The 18,999-nt window shown below is 38.3% G+C and overlaps 1 protein-coding gene across 2 annotated transcripts in view; it reads left to right on the top strand.

Annotated features, from left to right (window-relative positions):
• KCNMB2 (potassium calcium-activated channel subfamily M regulatory beta subunit 2) overlaps positions 1–18,999 on the top strand; it is a 232,923-nt gene that overhangs the window by 154,148 nt on the left and 59,776 nt on the right. The gene's annotated exons all lie outside the window — the stretch shown is intronic.

Raw genomic sequence — 18,999 nt, 5'->3', positions numbered from 1 at the left:
ATGACAAGATTACTCAGATCAAAAATGGTTTAAGTGGACCCCAATGCCATGACTTTTGCCAGTGAAACCCACGATACTCACTTTGAAGAAAGCTGTGTAATATGAAGTAAGCACATTTGCTGATAATACGGATATTTAGTAAAAACTCAAGTAGGTGCCCGTACATGTTTATCTACTGAATGGCCACAAATTGGCATTTGTGGCATTCACCAAGAGATCAGAAGACATTGGTGTCTGTTGGTGAGGAAAAGTGGGCATATTTGCCCATTGACAAATCATTGATATCAACTCTTTAGTGTTACTCTCACCTTCACCACAACTGGTCCCTCCTCCGTCCCTTAACTCAAAGAATGACACCACCACCACCCAAGACAGAAGCCTAGGAGTAATCCTGACACTCTGTCTCTAATATCATGCTAAGTCTGCGCTCCAACTTCACTCCCTCTTTAGTCCCCACCATCAGCCCCTCCAGCATTATAATGTGCACATCCACAATTGGCCCTGTTCCATCAATCTATTGTACTTTAAAATATCAGCCACACTGATGTTTTCAAAAATTTTACCCTCTGCTCCCTTGCTTAACTATTACTAATTCTCCAATTCTCCATTGCTTCAAAATACTGTCCAGGATCCTCAACATAAACCAAAGTCCCACATGATCTGGCAGCTTCAGATAGTAACATCCTTTTACCCAATAAGACAAACTTACCCCTGCCTCAGGGCCTTTTCACATCCTCTTTCCTCTGCCTGGCACTCTCCTACCCAAGCCCCAGACCCACTTTAGACCTGGAGGCAAATTTCACTTACTAAGAAAAGTTTTCTCTGGCTCTCCGTAGTAGATCTACCCTACTACCCCCTCAGTCCATCTTCTCCACTGAGCCCTCTCCCCAGTCTCAGTCCTTTTCCTTCACTGGTATGCAAAATCCTCTAAGGGCAGAGACCATCCATATTTCTACCAGTTACAACTTCTGCTTACATACTTTGTGATTATTTGACTAATGTGTTTCCCCTCCTCACCAGACTGTAAGTGTCATGAAATCAGGGACCATATCTAGCCCACAGTGTACCTACAATAAATATTTACTTGAGCCATGCCATCTCTCAATAAGCAGAAGGTAATGAAACTCCATGGCAAGGTCATATATTTTTATAAAAATATACAATTTCCAGTGATCAGTTGATATGTAATTAGGAAAAAGTTTTAAGATAAATGGTGTGTGTGTGAAGGAGGTCTCTAGATTAGAGAAATGTCCTTAGATAACAGAAAAAGAACATGTACTTTCACGTATATTGTAGTAGGTGGAATACAGAAGTACAGGATTCATTAGAACTGAAGGCCAGACCCACCTCTGTAACCTATGGGGTATGTGACTTCAGGCTATGTTGCTTAACCTCTCAGTCAGCTTCTTTATCTACAAAACAAGAAATAAGAACACTTTTCTGCCCATCTCAAGTGACAACTTGCAGGAGAAACTTTCATGTCAAAGGAAAGGAGTTCTATAAAAGTAGCAGGCCATGGGACACCTGGGTGGCTCTTTTGGTTAAGCATCTGCCTTTGGCTCAGGTCATGATCCTGGGGTCCCGCAACTGAGCCCTATGTCAGGCTCCCTGCTTGGTGGGGAGTCTGTTCTCCCTCTCCCTCTGCCCTCCTCCTGCTCATTCTCTCCCATTCTCTGTGTCAAATAAATAAATAAAATCTTTGTTTTTTCTTTTAAGTAATAGACCATTATTGGATAGCCATGGAAATAATATCTTATTTCCACTGTTTAAATGTTTCAGTGAATTTGCCTTTGGGGGACAACTCTAAATATTTTTTTCCTTGCAGAGCTAAATGAATTATCTAGTTGGACAGTCTAGGTCTGACCAAATTTTCCAGTGAATTACCAAGTCTGGTGGAAGCTCTCTGTGAAGGGCAGGTGCCACTTCACAGGACATTACACTTTCTTTGCATTCAAGAGTGATTGGTGAGTATAATTTCTAAAGGTGGAGAAGCTAAATCTTCCTGCCCTCCAGACTGATGCATCCTTTGGAAAGCAGTGTGCTATTGAAACAAAGTCAAGAGGAATACCTTGCCTTCAAAAAAGGTCACAAATTCAAATAGTTATAGGGGTAGGCAGGCACATAAAGGTGTTAATAGGCAGTCAAGGTGAGTGGTCAACGCTGCACACTAGAGATGAGGAGAACACATAAATATTGTCCAAACCAAAAAGAAAAGTTACACTACCATGAATTATCCTAAGGAAACAGGCACAAACCAGGCTGTCCCAGGCAAACCATGACATGCGGTGACTACTTGGCTCCAATCTACTCTTGACAGGTCTTCCCATTTTTCAAGAAAATTTAAAAAAAAAATGTGATTTTTAATATGAACTTGTCTCGTCTTAAATATTGACAACTACTTTTTTTAAACATTGAGTGTACCACACAAAACACATATTTAGGCAGGCATCCTGTGACCTTTGTATTTAAGGATTTTCTTCATCATTATTCATCACCATCAGCAGGACTGTTGTTCTCCACAGATGTCTCTCTATCACCATCTACTACACAGAAAGAATCTTTTCTGAGCATACGCTCAGCACCTACCATCTGCCCAACAGATGTTCTTAGATGTATTACCTCACTTAAACTACCCACCATCATGAGGTAGGGATTCTTACAATTCTCTACTTTATAGGAAAAAAATCAGAGGCTCAATGTAACAAAATGATTTAACTTCCCAAACAGTAGACCAGGATGCAAAATCATCAATCCTTCACAAGTAATAAATTTATGGGAACATAAAAGGGTAGGAAGCAGAAGGCAAAGAGAAAGAGTAGCATTAAAACCCAAAAGAAAGGAATTAGAAATAACCTTGACTCTCTGATACATCGTAAGGTCTCAATATTTGCAGAATGGATGAATGAACATGCCTGTGAATTTGCCGTCGAAGCTCTGGGATCTGTTGCCTGAAAGAGAATGTATTAGGAGTTAGATATACCTATATTGGAACATCATCTTCACTGTATACTGGGATGTGAATTTAGTTATTTAACCTTTCTACCCTCTAGCCCTTCCCTAAAAAATGGACATAACATCTTCTTAGAGAGCTGTTTTAAGAAATAATTGGAACAGCATGTGTGCAACAACTAGCACAGTGTACAGCACATAGTGAAAAACTCAACAGATGCTTCCTTCCTTTCTCAGCCCTCTTGGGAGGAAGAGGAGACATCCTTATTTTTCTTTTCCTACTGATAGTATGAGTTTTCTATAAAGACCTCTTACCCCTCATCAAATCTATCTCTATCCATTCTTCCTGCTTTCCTTTCCTTCCTTAACTGACTTGTTTTACCCCTAAAAGCAGGGCTTTATTTCCTGTTTCTCCCATCAAGGCTCTTCTCACTATATGCTTTGCTTCTGGGCTAGAGTTGAAAAGGAAAGATGTTTATATTCTCTAGGCATGCCGTTTCTGATTTCAGAGAATGCAAGACCTTCAAGAGCCAGCCTGTATCCTCCTATTGTTAGCCAGATCTCTAGTCTAGCTTGGGGTCAGGCTGAGAGCAGACCATCAGTACATGCTTGCTGAATGAATGAACTTGCCTTACAAATGATTCAAATATCTCTCTTGTAAATATCAGCTCCACATCTAACCAAGGCTCATAGGCTAGATTTAGAGCTGTCCAGAGACTGTAGAGAACTCAACATTACCGGGTAATTAATAAGTGCTAAATATTATTATGTGAAAGGATAAACCTAAGTTTTAATAAATCCATCTTCCTTAAATATTATAGATGCATTGATTTATAGGTATAATGGGCTGGTAAGGAGACTCTAACCAACTGTTAATATCCATCATAAAAATACATTTCACTAAGGAATCATAGCATTGAAAGTCATAGAATACCTTATAAAGGCAATTTCACTGTCAGTATTATATTTCATGGGGTTCAGCCATTAAAATCACTCTGCAGTAAATGATTAGGAAAATCAGGTACATTCATTTAGGAAGATTCAAATGCTACTCACATTCATAAAACCTCCAATGGAAAAGCACACTCTTCCAATAAGGCCTTTGTCAGATGGATTCTACACCTGCACACCCAGATCTAGGCTACAGTAAAATCTCTCTAATCTGATGTTCATTCTATGCTTGTGGAATCACTACTGTGGCAAAGCAAATAACTCTAATGACATTGGATGCTCCTCAAAATTTACTCCTATCTGGCTTCAATGCCTCATTACTCAACTCATAGGAATAATGGTCTTTCTTAGGTCAAGGTAAAAACAAAAGCAAAATTGTAAATGTCTTCTGGGTTTAGATTTTCTGAGATTGGGACAAAGATGCCAATAAAGCGCCATTAAGGCAACTCAATCACCAGCATAATTAACATCTTCTCAGTAAAAACCTGAGGCTCTTCTCTCTGCCTTCCTGACCAGCAAAGACGTTCATGGAAAGCCCTTGTGGAGGGAGCAAATCAGAGTATAATGGAGGAACTATCAAAAAAATGCCCTAAGTATACAGGAAGACAAACATACCTGCAGTACCAAGCATATGGCTGGGGATGGGGGAATCTCTGAAAGGGCTTTGAGCTGATGGCCTCACAAACTTTGCAGTATTGTTTCAATATGGCTGTGGGGCACCACCATCTTCCATCACTATGCTCTGGCATATGCTCGCCAAAAAAGTAGCCAGCTTCCTGCCCTGCTAGATGGGGACTGAGTAGTTGAGGTGAAGGCACCCAGCCCTGTCCAGGCATGTCTCACGGTCCTGTGTGGGGTTCAAGGCAGAGGAAACCACATGTTTTTGTGTGGGATCTTGAGGAAATATTAAGACAAATCCTGGTCTGCAAAGTGAGTGAGATTGCTTGGGGGTGGGGATGGGGGTGGGGGGATTGGCGGGAATAAAGAGAAGAAAAGCCTTAAGATAGGAGCACTGTGTTCTCCATAGCAGTACAGCAATGGGCAGAGATGGATCTGGGGGCGGGGGTGGCTGGATTTGGACACAATGTTCTCTTTGCTCAGCACACACCCTCTCCCCTAAGTTTTAGCCCCTTTTAAGAATTTATACTTATAAGTTTCTAAATATGTTAGAATTGGGGCACCTGGGTGGCTCAGTAAGTTAAACAACTGCCTTCAGCTCATGTCATGAGCCCAGAGTCCCGGGATCAAGCCCCTCATCCGGCTTCCTGCTCAGCCAAGAGTTTGCTTCTCCCTCTGCCCCTCACTCTGCACTCTGCTCATGCTCTGTCTCCCTCCTTCTCTCTCTCTCTCTCTCACTCTCTTCCTCAGATAACTAAAATCTAAAAGAAAAACCCACACCTTTAAAAATGTTAGAATAATAAATCAACTCTAGAAATGAAAAACATGTATTTAATTTCTAAGTTTTTATCAAGACAAAAACAAAAAGATAAGTGATGGTGGTAACTTGTTTCAGTTACATCAGATAGCATTATAGATTATATAGATTATTAGATTATTATAGATTATTAGACATATAGATTATATAGATTATTAAGATTATATTCTCCCCTCACCTCTATCCCAATACCCTCCTCCCAGTCTCCTCTTTATAACTCCATCCTCAAAGGCTGCAGAGGCTGAGAAATTCTCAGAACAGCTGAGCTTTCTCATCTTCTGAATTTTCCCGAGAAAAAGCAAACAGACTCTCAAGTGCTACTACAAATGATACAAACCCCAAGGCCCCTGCTGTGTTGACAAAACTCTGCAGGGGCAAATGGACTTGGTTGGAAAGAGCCCCGCTTACTGTAATTCTTTAATAGTGACATTTTCCGATCTCTGCATCTTGTCGGCCACAAAGTCCTGACGGAAGAGTGTTCTGACAGCAAACTGTTTCAGCAGCCATGGGAGGAAGGGGGGAACATAAACACAAAAGCCTGCACGGGGATATAGCCCAAAAGGTTGGCTTTTCATTTACTTCTCTCTCTGGAGCTCATGGTGCTATAAGCTCCAGCATTAAATTTTAAGCATTTAATGCAGGAGGATCAAGGGGAAGCTGGAGAAGTGTTCAGATTCATTGACCTCTGGTCTTGCTGTGAATTTTCAGCCAGAGAAAAAAGGGGATTGCTGGAAGAGAATGCAACATTAGTCAGAATATAAAACATCTATTTCTGCGGATTCGTGACATGATATCATTAACAGATTCTAATTTAGCGTGTACAGACATGTGACCCTCAGGAAGGTCAATATTCACTAGCATATGATGTGCTGTGGTGATAGAAGTTAAATCTTATTTTAACTACTAGCAGAGATGGAAAGAGACTGTGATCTCTGAAATTACTATGATTAGGATGAAATACACTTAATATAGCAAGTTAATAACACAGTATTTCACATTAAATGAAGCTATAATGGGCCTTTTATAGTTAGGCATGCCTGATAAATTGTTGACATGATAAATATGGAATAATAACCTGAAATGCCTTTTTGCTCTCTTAGTCCTTCAAGTAAAAGAAATCTGAAATGCTTAGTTTTATGACTATAATATGAATTCTCAGTTTTCTAGCAGAAGGTCCTTTTCTGTAGCTCTGTATCCTGGTATATGAGGAATTAGTCTTTGAAAGAAAGAGAATAGTGACACCAATCAGATGGAAGTAATGAAACATTTGTTTAATGCACCACAGGTGTTTGCTCTTTCATTCAGTGAGTATTTCAGGAACCGCTACTATGTGCTACACTAAATGTCAAGTAGATGGGGAAGACCAAAACAAAGCTACCCCTGTTTCATTAGAACAATAAAACCTTTCATTCAACCTAGAGAACAAGGTAGAGCAAGGGTTGGTACCCACTGGCTCAGTTCATCAATTCCTCTCTGTTGCTGTTGTGATGCCTAGAGGCTCATAGTAGCCCGCTCATGGAAAGGGATATCTTCTGGAAGGATATACAAGGATCTTGTGGGACTCCAAGTTCATAAACATGCATGGTCAGGCTCCCCTGGAGTTGTAATTGGACCCACGGCAGCTGTAAGTTTCCTCAGGCTGGTTTCGCTCCTCTTTAAACCAGTTATCAGGCATCTCTAGGACTTGGCCACTCTCTGCTGTGCTCTGCTTTCCTCTTTTGGGTACACATCAATTACAGAGAAGCAGCCAAAAGTCGTGGTCAACAAGCAGGCTCTGGAGCCAAAGAACTTATGTTTAAATGCCAGCTCTACTACTTACTAGTTGTGTGACCATGAAGATGTCAGTTAATCCCTCTGTGCCTTTTTTCCTACATCTTTAACATGGAGCTATGAATAGAACCTACCTCACAAAGTTGTTGAAAGATTCACTGACATGAATCAACACACAGCATGTGGCATGGTGCCTCTCAGGCAATAACAGTTATCACAGCGCTGACATGGGATTTAGTGAAGTGTCAAGTAGTGTTCTAAGGTTTTCTGTGTATTAATTCATGCAATACTCACAACAATCCTATGATCAAAGTACTATTATTATCTTCATTTCACTGAAAGGAAACCAGAGTCTTAGAGAAGTTAAATAAATTGCTGATAATTACACAGCAGATAAGAGTCCACAAACTCCAAAACCTATGGTCTTAATGACTGTGATGACATAATAACTGGCTTAGTCTTGTCCTTGAACCTATAAATCTTGTCTTGCTCTCAATGTTACTTGATTGAAGTACTACTAACTTCAACTCACCATGACCTCCCTTGTCCCCACTTCTATTTCAAATCCCAGCTCATCTTTCCATGACAAATCCCCTCAAAGTTTGCTGGCCCTCCTTATGTCAGCATCCACCCAGGGTCAGTTTGCTGGAGCTGTAGGCCGTGAGAGTTTACTTCTTTACAGTAGGGCCAGATAAAAGGGGCTGTAGGCATGGCAGAAAATGTGATTGACATTCCTAATGTACTCATTCTTCATGTCCAACAACTGAATTTTTATAAGTCTGGTGACTAACTGAAGTTCACTCTGTTAATTGTTGCCAACAGTAGGACTCCCATTGGGGATTTTTGACTTGGAGATCAAGAAACTTTCTTTTTTCTTCTGGGATATTTCTGTGTATTTGAAGGCTAAATCCTGCCCAGCTTGAAGCCATCACTATTCACAAGTAACTACTGCCAAAACTATATAATCAACAATTTCAAGTAAAAAGTAAAGAATGAAGAATATTTCAGCTATGTCCATGCCAAGGAGTTTAATCTACTTTGCTCACCTGACACAATAAATCCACTTCCATAAACATTTACTTTTTTTCCTTCTTGATTCCTATATCAAGATTTCTTGCTTATGTACTAAGGAGTTACAAACCTTTCACAGTTACGTCACTGCACAGTTCTTACCAGTTCAAATGTTGCCAGATGCCATTTTGGGGAGAGAAGAGGAGCTTGGGGGAAACTAAGACTCCCAGAATACTCTGTAAAAATTCAATGTTTAGAAAAGAAAAATGATGACTTATGAGTAGGTGTAGAAAATTAGGCAGCATTGGATAAAATCCTTTTTTCTACTGCTCAGTAGAAAGTTAATTCCTACTTGACTACTTCTACTTTAAGACTTTGGGCTTTTATCCAAGCCCCTTCTCCCAGGCCCACAGGAAATACGATGAACTTTACACTTTTAACAGTTTTGGATTATTGTCTACAAATGGAAACTAGCTTTGGAAATTAAGAGTGGAGTATTACTTTTGAAGCTACCTTGGAATACAAAACTATTTCTTAGTCATCCTGAGGCCTTATCTCTTGGTGATACCATGTCTATTATGTGGAAATATTCACAGAGACTTGTCCTCTAATAGGAGAGGCAAGACAAGTGCTTATATGTAAGAAACTGAAGAAGCCCATCTCTTACTAACAAGTTGTAGTAATTGCAATGAACCAGGATCTCAATTCACAAACAAATTGTTCCCAGTGATCTCAGGGGGAACAAGAAAAACTTTTTTAATGACTTTCGTACCAGTTGAATGCTGTTTATCAGGTTACCCGCAGAGACAGTGTGGTCTAATGGTCTAATGGAGAAATCGTGGCCTCAAGAGTCTGACAAACCTGAGTTCAAAGACTTCAACTATCTTTAATTTAGTTTCTTTTTCTGAGCTTTAGTTTCTTTATCTATAACAATGGGGCTATTCATACCTTAATAAGTATTAATGAGGAATGCATATGATATATTAGAATGCCTGCAGAGGAGAAGAAAATTAAGATTATTTCTTTCCTTCCTTCCCTTCTGAGAAACTCCTTATAAAACAAATTTCCACCAAACAGGACTCTTTGGCATCCATGATCAATACCTGACCTCAAATTGTAACACCTAGCACAGGGCAGTAAGTAACTTATCCTAAGAAAATGTATACATTTAACAATTAGAATCCATTTTACTCAAAAGCAGATTGCAACTTTCCTTTGAAATGTCCCACTTTTTCAATAAAGTAAGTGAGGGTGTTTCTAAGAACAACTATCTGCTAGTTGACCATGAAAATTTCATCTAGATAATGTTCTGTGCCATCTGGTCATTTTGAACCCAGCCCACCCACCTCTCACTCCTCAGAGCAGTACTGTGGAGGGAGAAGCCTGAAGTCTTTGAAGATTGGGTGCTGGCACTCCCTAAGAATTCTCATCATTTGCATCTAGGAAATGCTTAAAGCCATAAACTTGGGTAATTAACTCACTTGGCATTGCTCAAATTTCTGAGTGCAGAGAATTAATTAAAGGCAGCATTTCAAGTGTTTGCAATGGGTAAATTGGGATGAAATTGTGACAGCCGAATTGAACAGATTGGAATATAGATGTGTCAGGGCATAGGTGTCTGAGAAATGTTTCTAACCTCTGGGAGAGCTGATTAAACTTATTGTCTCAGCATTTTGTTCTGCCTTTAATCTGGTGATGGCTTTCAGAGTAACTGTGTAAAACTGTAGACATGGGCTCTTTCCCAAGGGCATGGATGTGAAAATCACAGTAGAACTGTAGCAGAGATCCCTATGAATATGATATGTGTCTTTGAGGGCCAATGGATCTTGGATAGGCCCAGGACATGTGTTTAAAGAAGTGTCCAAAAAAATATTAGCTGTTAAAACTCTCAAACATTAGTCAGTCAACAAATGTTGATGCGGGGACGCAAAGAACAGATTAGACATTTTCTTATGAAAAATAAGAACCCACAATCTGCACTAAGCTGGTAGTGAGAGAGACATCCATTAACCACTTTTAGAGTACAGATATGGGAACTTACTCATTTCTGAGGAAATCACCTATAAGAGATGTCAAATGAAAATTAAAATAATTCACTCTGCCATTAAGATCTCATGGTCTTATTAGTCAATGACCTTGACAAAAAAATGGTTTGGAAAAACAGAACATGGAGACTTAGGGATCTTGAAAGGGGGGGGGGGGAGATAAAGTTTTAGTACTATTTTTTCTAAAAAAAAGAACATAAGGTAGCTGATATTATAATCTTGTGGTATTACTCCAGTCTGTGGTAGCCATCTACAGAAGACCCACTTCTCAATCAATTCAACTTCTGAACATTCTCAATTGATGAGGGCAATAGAGTGGCCACACAGCCATTCCAATCTGAAAGGAAAACCAAACACCTTATTCCAGGGTCTGATAGATGAAAGATTGTCCTCATGAAGTCATCTAATCCCATTTGGATTTTAGGAATCACTGTGGAGGTTTGCCTTATCATTCAGCACACACTGCCCAGAAGGACTTAGACAGATTTCTACAACCACACAGATCTTAAAGTGAGGTTTTCCAGTAAGAACCCTGATTCCATACTGTTCTTCAGACTATGAGATTTTATGGGTTTCCTTCTTGACAGAGCCTCATTGGATAACAAGAGAGGGAGACATCCTACAGAGATTAATAATCATTAATTCCCCATTGCAACTTCCTCACCAACTCCAGAAAATTAATGCTCATGTTCTTGACAATTCTGCCTGCATCCACCATGGCAGTGCTCTTTTCATGGATCTGCTTGTTATTTGAGGGAGAGTAGATCGATCTGCCCCAGAGTAGAAAATAGCTCCCAGATATGCTGCCTAAAAGCCTGAGTGAGTTTTGCATGACTACTCTGGATAACTCATGTAAATAAATATTTTGTCCTTTTTGCCTAAGGAGCAGCAAAGTCATTCACTTATTATCCATTCATTGAGTCAACAAATATTTGTTGCCTACTATGTTCAGACATGGTAATCTGCAAAAGTGGGGCTTTCTTCTATATTGCACAAAGACCAAAGCAAGGGGATACAAAGAAAGACCTGGGGATAAAAATATATGTATATAAAAAATATATGTTTATAAAAAATAAAAAAAAATAAAAAAAAATAAAGTTTTAAAAAAAAAAAAAAAATAGTTTAGAAATGAATGGGTAACAATAGTGATAACAAAAAAAAAAATAGTGATAATAAAACTCTTCAAAATTAAAAGCATTTATGAGGTAGTATTAAATAGATTATCTGTTCTAGAACAATTGGCTTCATCATAAAACTGCCTGTAGGTACAATGGAGAAGAAGGGAAGAGAAATGTTCTTTTGAAGAGTATTCTAGAATTAAACTGCGTGTGTGTTTTATTACGGGAAAGAATCAGTCCTGAGAATGGAGGGCTCAGGCCAGATCTCAATCACATATAATGACATGCCAAAGAGTCCAACCATAAAGCTGACCTATTGCTACTTCTACTGAGTTTCTAGTATGCATCCAGTGCTTTGCAGGTGTTAGATCTCTTAGCCCTCTCACAGCAATCACTGGAAGTAGGAACAGAGTTAAGAGCTTCCTTTTGATCTTCTACACATGCACGTTAACTGATAAAAGCAAATGTAAAGTCAACTAAAGCCCCAATTACAGAAGCCGGCTCATATTGTAAATGGTCATTGCCTGCCAAAAGCATATAGTTTATATGGGGAGTAGAACACTATACACTCAGAAAGCTAAAATTACAGGACTAGGTGTACAGGCTTAGCTAAAATTATAAATAAGGTGGTGTGTAGCTACAAAGATGACTTAATTTTTTCTAAGTTCAAGGATCTTCCAATCCATTATGGAAAAGTCATATTAACCACCTGTAACAAAAAGAATGTCTGAAGATAATTATAAACACAGAGTTGTTAGAAATAGCAATGAATTCTATCTTGGGGTAATCAGGAAATAACACTTGAACTTGCCTTGGAGAAGATCAAATATTTTAAGAGCTAGAGAAGGAAAGGAATTTTTAAGAAGGTAGCATATATGTCCTGGGGACATGGGAGCATAGGATCCGTTTCAAGAACAGTAAAGAGTCCAGTGTAGCTACAGTGTATTGTATTAATAAGAAAGTGTGATGGGGGGACACCTAGCTGGCTCAGTTTGAAGGGCATGGAACTCTAGAACTCAGGTCATGAGTTCAAGCCCCATGTTGCATGTGAAGATTACTTAAATAAATAAAAACTTAAAAAAAAAAAATAAGGCAGTACAGTGAGAGATGATATCCAAAGAGCAGGTTGGGACCCAATTGAGGAATGCCTAGACCATCATGCTAAGAAGCTTATAGTCTATCATAGAGACAATCAGGTGCCATCAATGCCTTTTAACAGAGAGGGATATTACCAGATATAACTTTGGTCAACATAAATTAGAGACTGATAAACCAGACTAAATACTAGAGAAAATACAGATCAGATCCTGGGCTGCTACTTAGGAACATTTTACAGTAGTATAATTTGAGATACTGACATTAACAGCAGTCAGAGTAGAAGGGAAAGGGATATCTTTGAGAAACACAATATAATCACAAAATAAAAGAGAGGGCAAACTGAAGATAAGGATACATTATCTAGCTTACATTATCTAGGAAGGGTATATTGGGGGTAAAAATAATATCAGTGAAGAATCAGTTTGGGGTATAAAAGATAAACTCATGTAGAGTATTTTGGGGAAGAGATCATTGTGGACTAAGCCTATAATCAGAAATCAACCAGAATTGCCTAAATGTCATGGCTTCAAGGTAAGGAAAAAAATTAGGGACATTTTTTTCTAGTTCTTCTATAGCTGAATTTCTCTTTTATACTATGTTTATTCCACTGTGGTCAGGTGCTCCCTATCTGTACTTGAGCTCCAACACCAAAAGTAGAGTGTTGAGATTTCTTTCCCCCAAAATGCTGTCCAATGTGAGGTATAATTCTATAGTAATCGTTCCATATAGAGCAAAAGCGGTATTAATGACTTAAACATAACAGTAAAAATGCTGTTTACACTCTTTAAAACATTATTACCTTCCTCACTCATTCACATACTACCATGAGAAGTAACCATGATAATTAAGAGTGTGTGCTAGGGGGTTAGGCTGTTTGTGTCAGGCTCTGCCACATACCCTCTATTCGACCTTACATTATTTATATGCTCTATGCCATTTTCTGATCTCATCTATAAATAAAATGTGTATGCACATCTATATGTGTATATGCATACACATCTATAAAATGTGTATGATACTAGTGTTGATGTTAGTGATGACTAAATGAGTTTATTTGTATAAAGCATTTGGAAAAACATTTGGCATTAGTAAGTGTCCAATATGTGGTCATTACTTTACACAGGGTGTGTTGATGGATACGGTTTTATATAGGCAAGAGGTTCCATCATCAAAGTTTAGAATTTGGGGGGAAAGAATCAGATGGAATATAGGTAATTTGCATCGTTTTGAAAATAAATCCTCAAGAACTCAGATAGCTATCTTTGTACCTGATTCCACTACTCCCCCTTCTACCCTATCACCCATAACCACTGAAGTATTTAGACTAGCACTTGGAATAAAGTGGCACATCTAATAAATGCTTCCTAACGTATTTATTATGTGTCTTAAGAGAGACACTAATAAGATGTGTATTGAAATCAAAAAGAATGATTATCCTTTCGGTGACTACAAAGGAGGCGGCATTTGTGCTGTGCTCAGATGAATAAAAGAGATTTGATGTTACGTCCTCACAACAGGCAGGGAGCAAATGTAGAATATATTCTATAATCTGTAGTTTACAGATGACATGTTGCTATGACAAAGCATGAAAGTGAAGGGACTTGCCCAAGGTCATATAACTACATAGTAACATCACCAGGTTAGAAATAATGCGTGCCCAACTTCCCATCCACTTCAATCTATTTGAGACTGCATATACCCCCAAGCTTCAGAGACAGCCTATTTAGCATGTTTGGCTCTCTTTCTGAGTTATGGGCTATAAACAGACTAACTAAACTTCCTCTACCATGGCCTCTGAGTAAATGGTCATTGTGTACTCTGTATTCAGGCATCTGCTTTGCAGTCATCACTGGTGATGAAATTAAAGCCCAGCATAGAGCAGATGGACCATTTCCCCATTCTGGCTGGCACACATTAGACTCCCCTTCATCCCAGAGATGCTAACACCAGCAGGAAAGGAAGGGAAGCAGAGAGCACCATTGCTATGGCAGGCAATGTCAGCAACTCCTCCATCTGGGGTGGCAATGACAAGAGACATGCCCGGGCACCTGCAAAGCAGGGGTGACCAATAAATGCTCCATGGAAGAACCTGATATTTAAAATAATAAAAAAGTTTCAAAAGAGTCATTATGACAAATGTCATTCTGTGAACCCTCTCATACTTATTTTGCAGTTTAGCATAATTTTTCTCCTCCATTACATATTAGGGGTTGGACATACTATCGTCTTTCCAGGTTTGGACACTCTAAAAGTTACAGTGTTTCAATTTCTGTTTAAAACTTGATATGGAATGGGGAAAATGCATATCAGTATCTTAGACATGTTCTGTCTTTTAGTTGAGGTCATTAAATAAAAAAATAAAAAATCTTAACCCCAGTTAGATTACTGCCACCTTTTGATATCAAGCAAGTAAAGCAAAATGGCAATGTTATTGCTGTGTTATTTTTGGATTTGCCCAATTTCAGAAAGCAATTAATTTACATCTACAACACAACCTTCTTCCAAGTTTTCACCCAACACTATTGTCAAAGCTGGAAGGACTCCTCAAAATTAGCCTCATGCCTAAAGTATCATATTTCAAAATTTAACTGCAGTCAATTCTGGCTGGTAATTTTCCTGTATTCCTTTGCCTTTCTTTGTACCTATCAGCATTTGCTAAATTGTCTTCTATAAGAATGAAATAAACTTAAGGGGAAAAGAGAAAAAAAGACACTGGCAGAAAAGTGTAGAGGAACTAAGCAAGGCTGGCTATAGGGAGGCAAGAATTTGAAATACGCTATTGTGCTATGCTGATTTAAATAACAAACATAATTTCTGAATAAAAATGTTTATAATCCAAGCAATTCCTCTGAGATAAGTGTCAACTAGAATGAGAGGCAAATATGGGCCATGAAATAAAAGGATGTTTATAAAAAAGATATTTAGTGTTTACTTATTTACTTACTTATACCATTTTTGGATCAACATATCACCTAAAAATTTGACTTATTAATAAGGGTGCATACCAGTTGAAATTCTGAGTTTTAGAGCCTTGACATCAAGATATTGGATGATTTCTTTGATTCCTTAAATTCAGTGAAAATGGAAAGGTGTGAGATCTTCAAGGTAGCATACCTCTAATTACGAAGTTGAGATAAAGTTGAGATATGGGCAGTTTCTCTAGGACTGCATTAATTCTCAGTCTGAATAAGCTTTAACTTACTTTTTTTTTTTAAGATTTTATTTATTTGACAGAGAGCGATCACAAGTGGGCAGAGAGGCAGAGAGAGAGAGAGAGAGGAGGAAGCAGGCTCACTGCAGAGCAGAGAGCCCGATGTGGGACTCGATCCCAGAACCCTGAGATCATGACCTGAGCTAAAGGCAGAGGCTTAACCCACTGAGCCACCCAGGAGCCCCAGCTTTAACTTACTTTTAAAGAAAACCCTAAAGCTTGGACAAAGAAGCTTGGAATGAATCATGGTGAACAATACTCTTGAATTCCCATCTCTTACCTCTATAATGTCAGTGTTTTAAGACTGTTTCCTGTGGTGCCTGAGTACTACTGTGTATTCTTTTCAGAACTTCATACAGAATAAACAATAGAAGCTCAATGTTGTTTTCCAAAACATAGAAAAAATAAAATTATATTCATCTTATGCAATGCCATTTCCCCATAAACTTTTCTTACTAGGTATTATTTACCTGAGTCAACATTTCCTTACAGTCTATGCATATTCTATTAATCTAGTTTTGATTCTACAAAAGATAGCTCTTCATATGGGAAAGAGAGCTGTTGTATGGCAAATATAGCCAATACAGCTTTTGATTTTTAGCTTTTAGTGCCCAAAACAGACCACTTGTATGACCTGCTAAAGCCATCCTGCTCATTTGTGAAAAACAGAATGTGTTACACAGTATAACACAATGAGCAAGCAGTTTCACTTCACTTATGCATATGCATTCATTCAACAAATATTCTTGGTGAGAGCCTACTAGGTGATGGGAAACATACCAAACACTGTAGAAAATTTGAAAAACTATAAACAAGATTCATAATGTCATGCATTGACCTTCTGGTTGAGAGAGACACATAGTAAACAAATAAACAAATACACAAACTAATTTCAGTTCTGAGAATGATTATAAAGAAAAACTTTGAATGGTAGAAAGGAACTGGAGGAAAAAAAAAAAAAAGAAAAACTGATGGGACTCTTAGAATCGTAATTCAAAACCTCCCTAGACACATGATCTTGAGCTGAACACAAAAAGATCAGAAGGATTTGGCCAAGCCAAGTGCTGGGAGCAAAGAATTCTAGGAAGAGAGAACAGTATGTGCAAAGGCCCTAAGGAGAATTACCATGTCCAGTGTGGGTTAATAGAAGAATAGGACATAATAATGTCAGTGAGAGCACACAGGGCCCACCGAGAGCTCAAATATCAAGAGTAAAGGAAATCCATTAGCAGATTTAGAACAAGGAAAGATTCACTCTAATTTCCCCCTTTAAAATATCTCTCTAACTGCTATAAGGTGTCAACAATAAGGGAGAAATCAAGGAAGTAGAGACATTACAAATGAGACTACTACTGAAGTGCAGATAGGAGAAATGTTGGGAGCTTAAACCAGGGATGTAATAGTAGTAACAAAGGAAAGAAAACTGATTTGAAAGATATATTGGAGATATAAACAACAAAGTATGAAGATTATCTGGATGTGGGAAATCATGGTGAAGTAGAGAAAGCAATCAAGTTATTCTTAAATTGATGACTTGAGAAACTAGAGTCGAGTGCAGGAAGTAAGTCTGGAGGTACAAATTTGGGAGTCACTTAGCCATAGATGATATTTAAAGTGATGGAACTTGATGAAGCCATCTAGGAAGCCTAGACAAAGAAGAAAAGTAATTTCAACACTTGGAAAACAGGTAGAGACCGAGAGACCACTCAAGGAGACTGAGAAGAAACAATTAGAAAGATGGAAGGAAAAACCAAGACAGTGTCATGTTATGGCATGTTACCCAAAAGGGGAGAGTTGCTCAGGAAATAAGTAGTTGACTATAGTGAATGCTGACAAGAGTTCAGGTAAATTTATAATAAAGGCCTGTCCACTGGTTGTGGCACTTTAGAAATCATTATTGACCTTGACAAGAGGTTTTAGTGAGATATGGGGATTAACATTCTATTGGAATGTATTAAGATTAAATAGAGAATGAGGAAGAGAAGACAGTAGGTGTACCCAATGTATTCAAAGTTTTACTGTAAAGATAAGCAGAAAAACAAGGAGGTAATGAATGGGAAATGTAAGATCAAGAAAAATTTTTTTAATATGGAATATTTTAGAATCTTGCAAATTGGATGATCATAATCACTAAATCAATAAAGAGGAGTGCGGGGCGCCTGGGTGGCTCAGTGGGTTAAGCCTCTGCCTTCGGCTCAGGTCATGATCTCAGGGTCCTGGGATCGAGCCCCGCATCGGGCTCTCTGCTCGGCGGTGAGCCTGCTTCCCTCTCTCTCTCTATCTCTCGCTTTCTCTGCCTCTCTGCCTACTTGTGATCTTTGTCAAGTAAATAAATAAAATCTTAAAAAAATAAAAAATAAAGAGGAGTGCAACTGAAGGGAGTGCAGAAATAGAAGAGAACAGGATCCTAAGTTGAGAATCCTATGGGAAAGATCTTGGATAGGTACATGGAGAGGGCATCCCATGAAGAAAAACAGGAAAGGTGAAAACAGATACTAGCAGATGTGCGGTAGTTCTCCCCATTCACAGTTTTATTTCTGCCGTTTCAGTCACTCATTGTCCACCAGAGTCCAGAGGTAGATGATCCTCCTCCTGACATATTGTCAGAAGGTCAACAGTAGCCTAAACCTATGTCCCAATGCCAATGTCATTCACCTCACTTCATCTAATCACATGCATTTTACCATCTCACATCATCACAAGAAAAGTGATGTATAGGAAGATATTTTGAGAGAGAAAGAGCACATTTACATAACTTTTACTACAGTATTTTGTTATAATTATTATAATTGTTCCATTTTATTAGTTTTCATTGATAATCTCTTACTGTGACTAATTTATAAGTTAAACTCTATCATAGGCATTTTATTGCATTTCATAATACTGTTTTGTTTCTTTTTAAAAATGGAAGGTTCATGGCAACCTTGCATTGAGCAAGTGTATTGGCACCATTTTTCCAACAGCATTTGCTCACTTTGTTTCTCTGCATTGCATTTTGGTAATTCTCACAATATTTCAATTTTTTTTCATTATTATCATATTTCTTATGGTGTTCTGTGATCTGGGATTGTGACTCACTGAGAGCTCAGATGATCATTAGCATTTTTCAGCAATAAAGTATTTTTTAATTAAGGTATTTACTTTTTTAACATAATACGATTACATACTTAATAGACATTATATACAGTATAGTGTAAACATAACTTAATATACAGTATAGTGTAAGGTATTTACTTTTTTAACATAGTACTATTGCACACTTAATAGACATTATATACAGTATAGTATAAACATAACTTTTATGTACACTGGGAAATCAGGAAATTCATTTGACTCGCTTTATTGTGGTATTCATTTCATGGTGGAGGCCTAGAAGCAGACTTGCAATATTTCTGAAGTATGCTTACATAA

Source organism: Mustela lutreola, chromosome 2 (assembly GCF_030435805.1).
Source record: "Mustela lutreola isolate mMusLut2 chromosome 2, mMusLut2.pri, whole genome shotgun sequence".
In the NCBI taxonomy this organism is placed as follows: domain Eukaryota; kingdom Metazoa; phylum Chordata; class Mammalia; order Carnivora; family Mustelidae; genus Mustela; species Mustela lutreola.
Note: the sequence above shows the minus strand (reverse complement) of the source record. Positions and strands in the feature narration are given on the sequence as shown.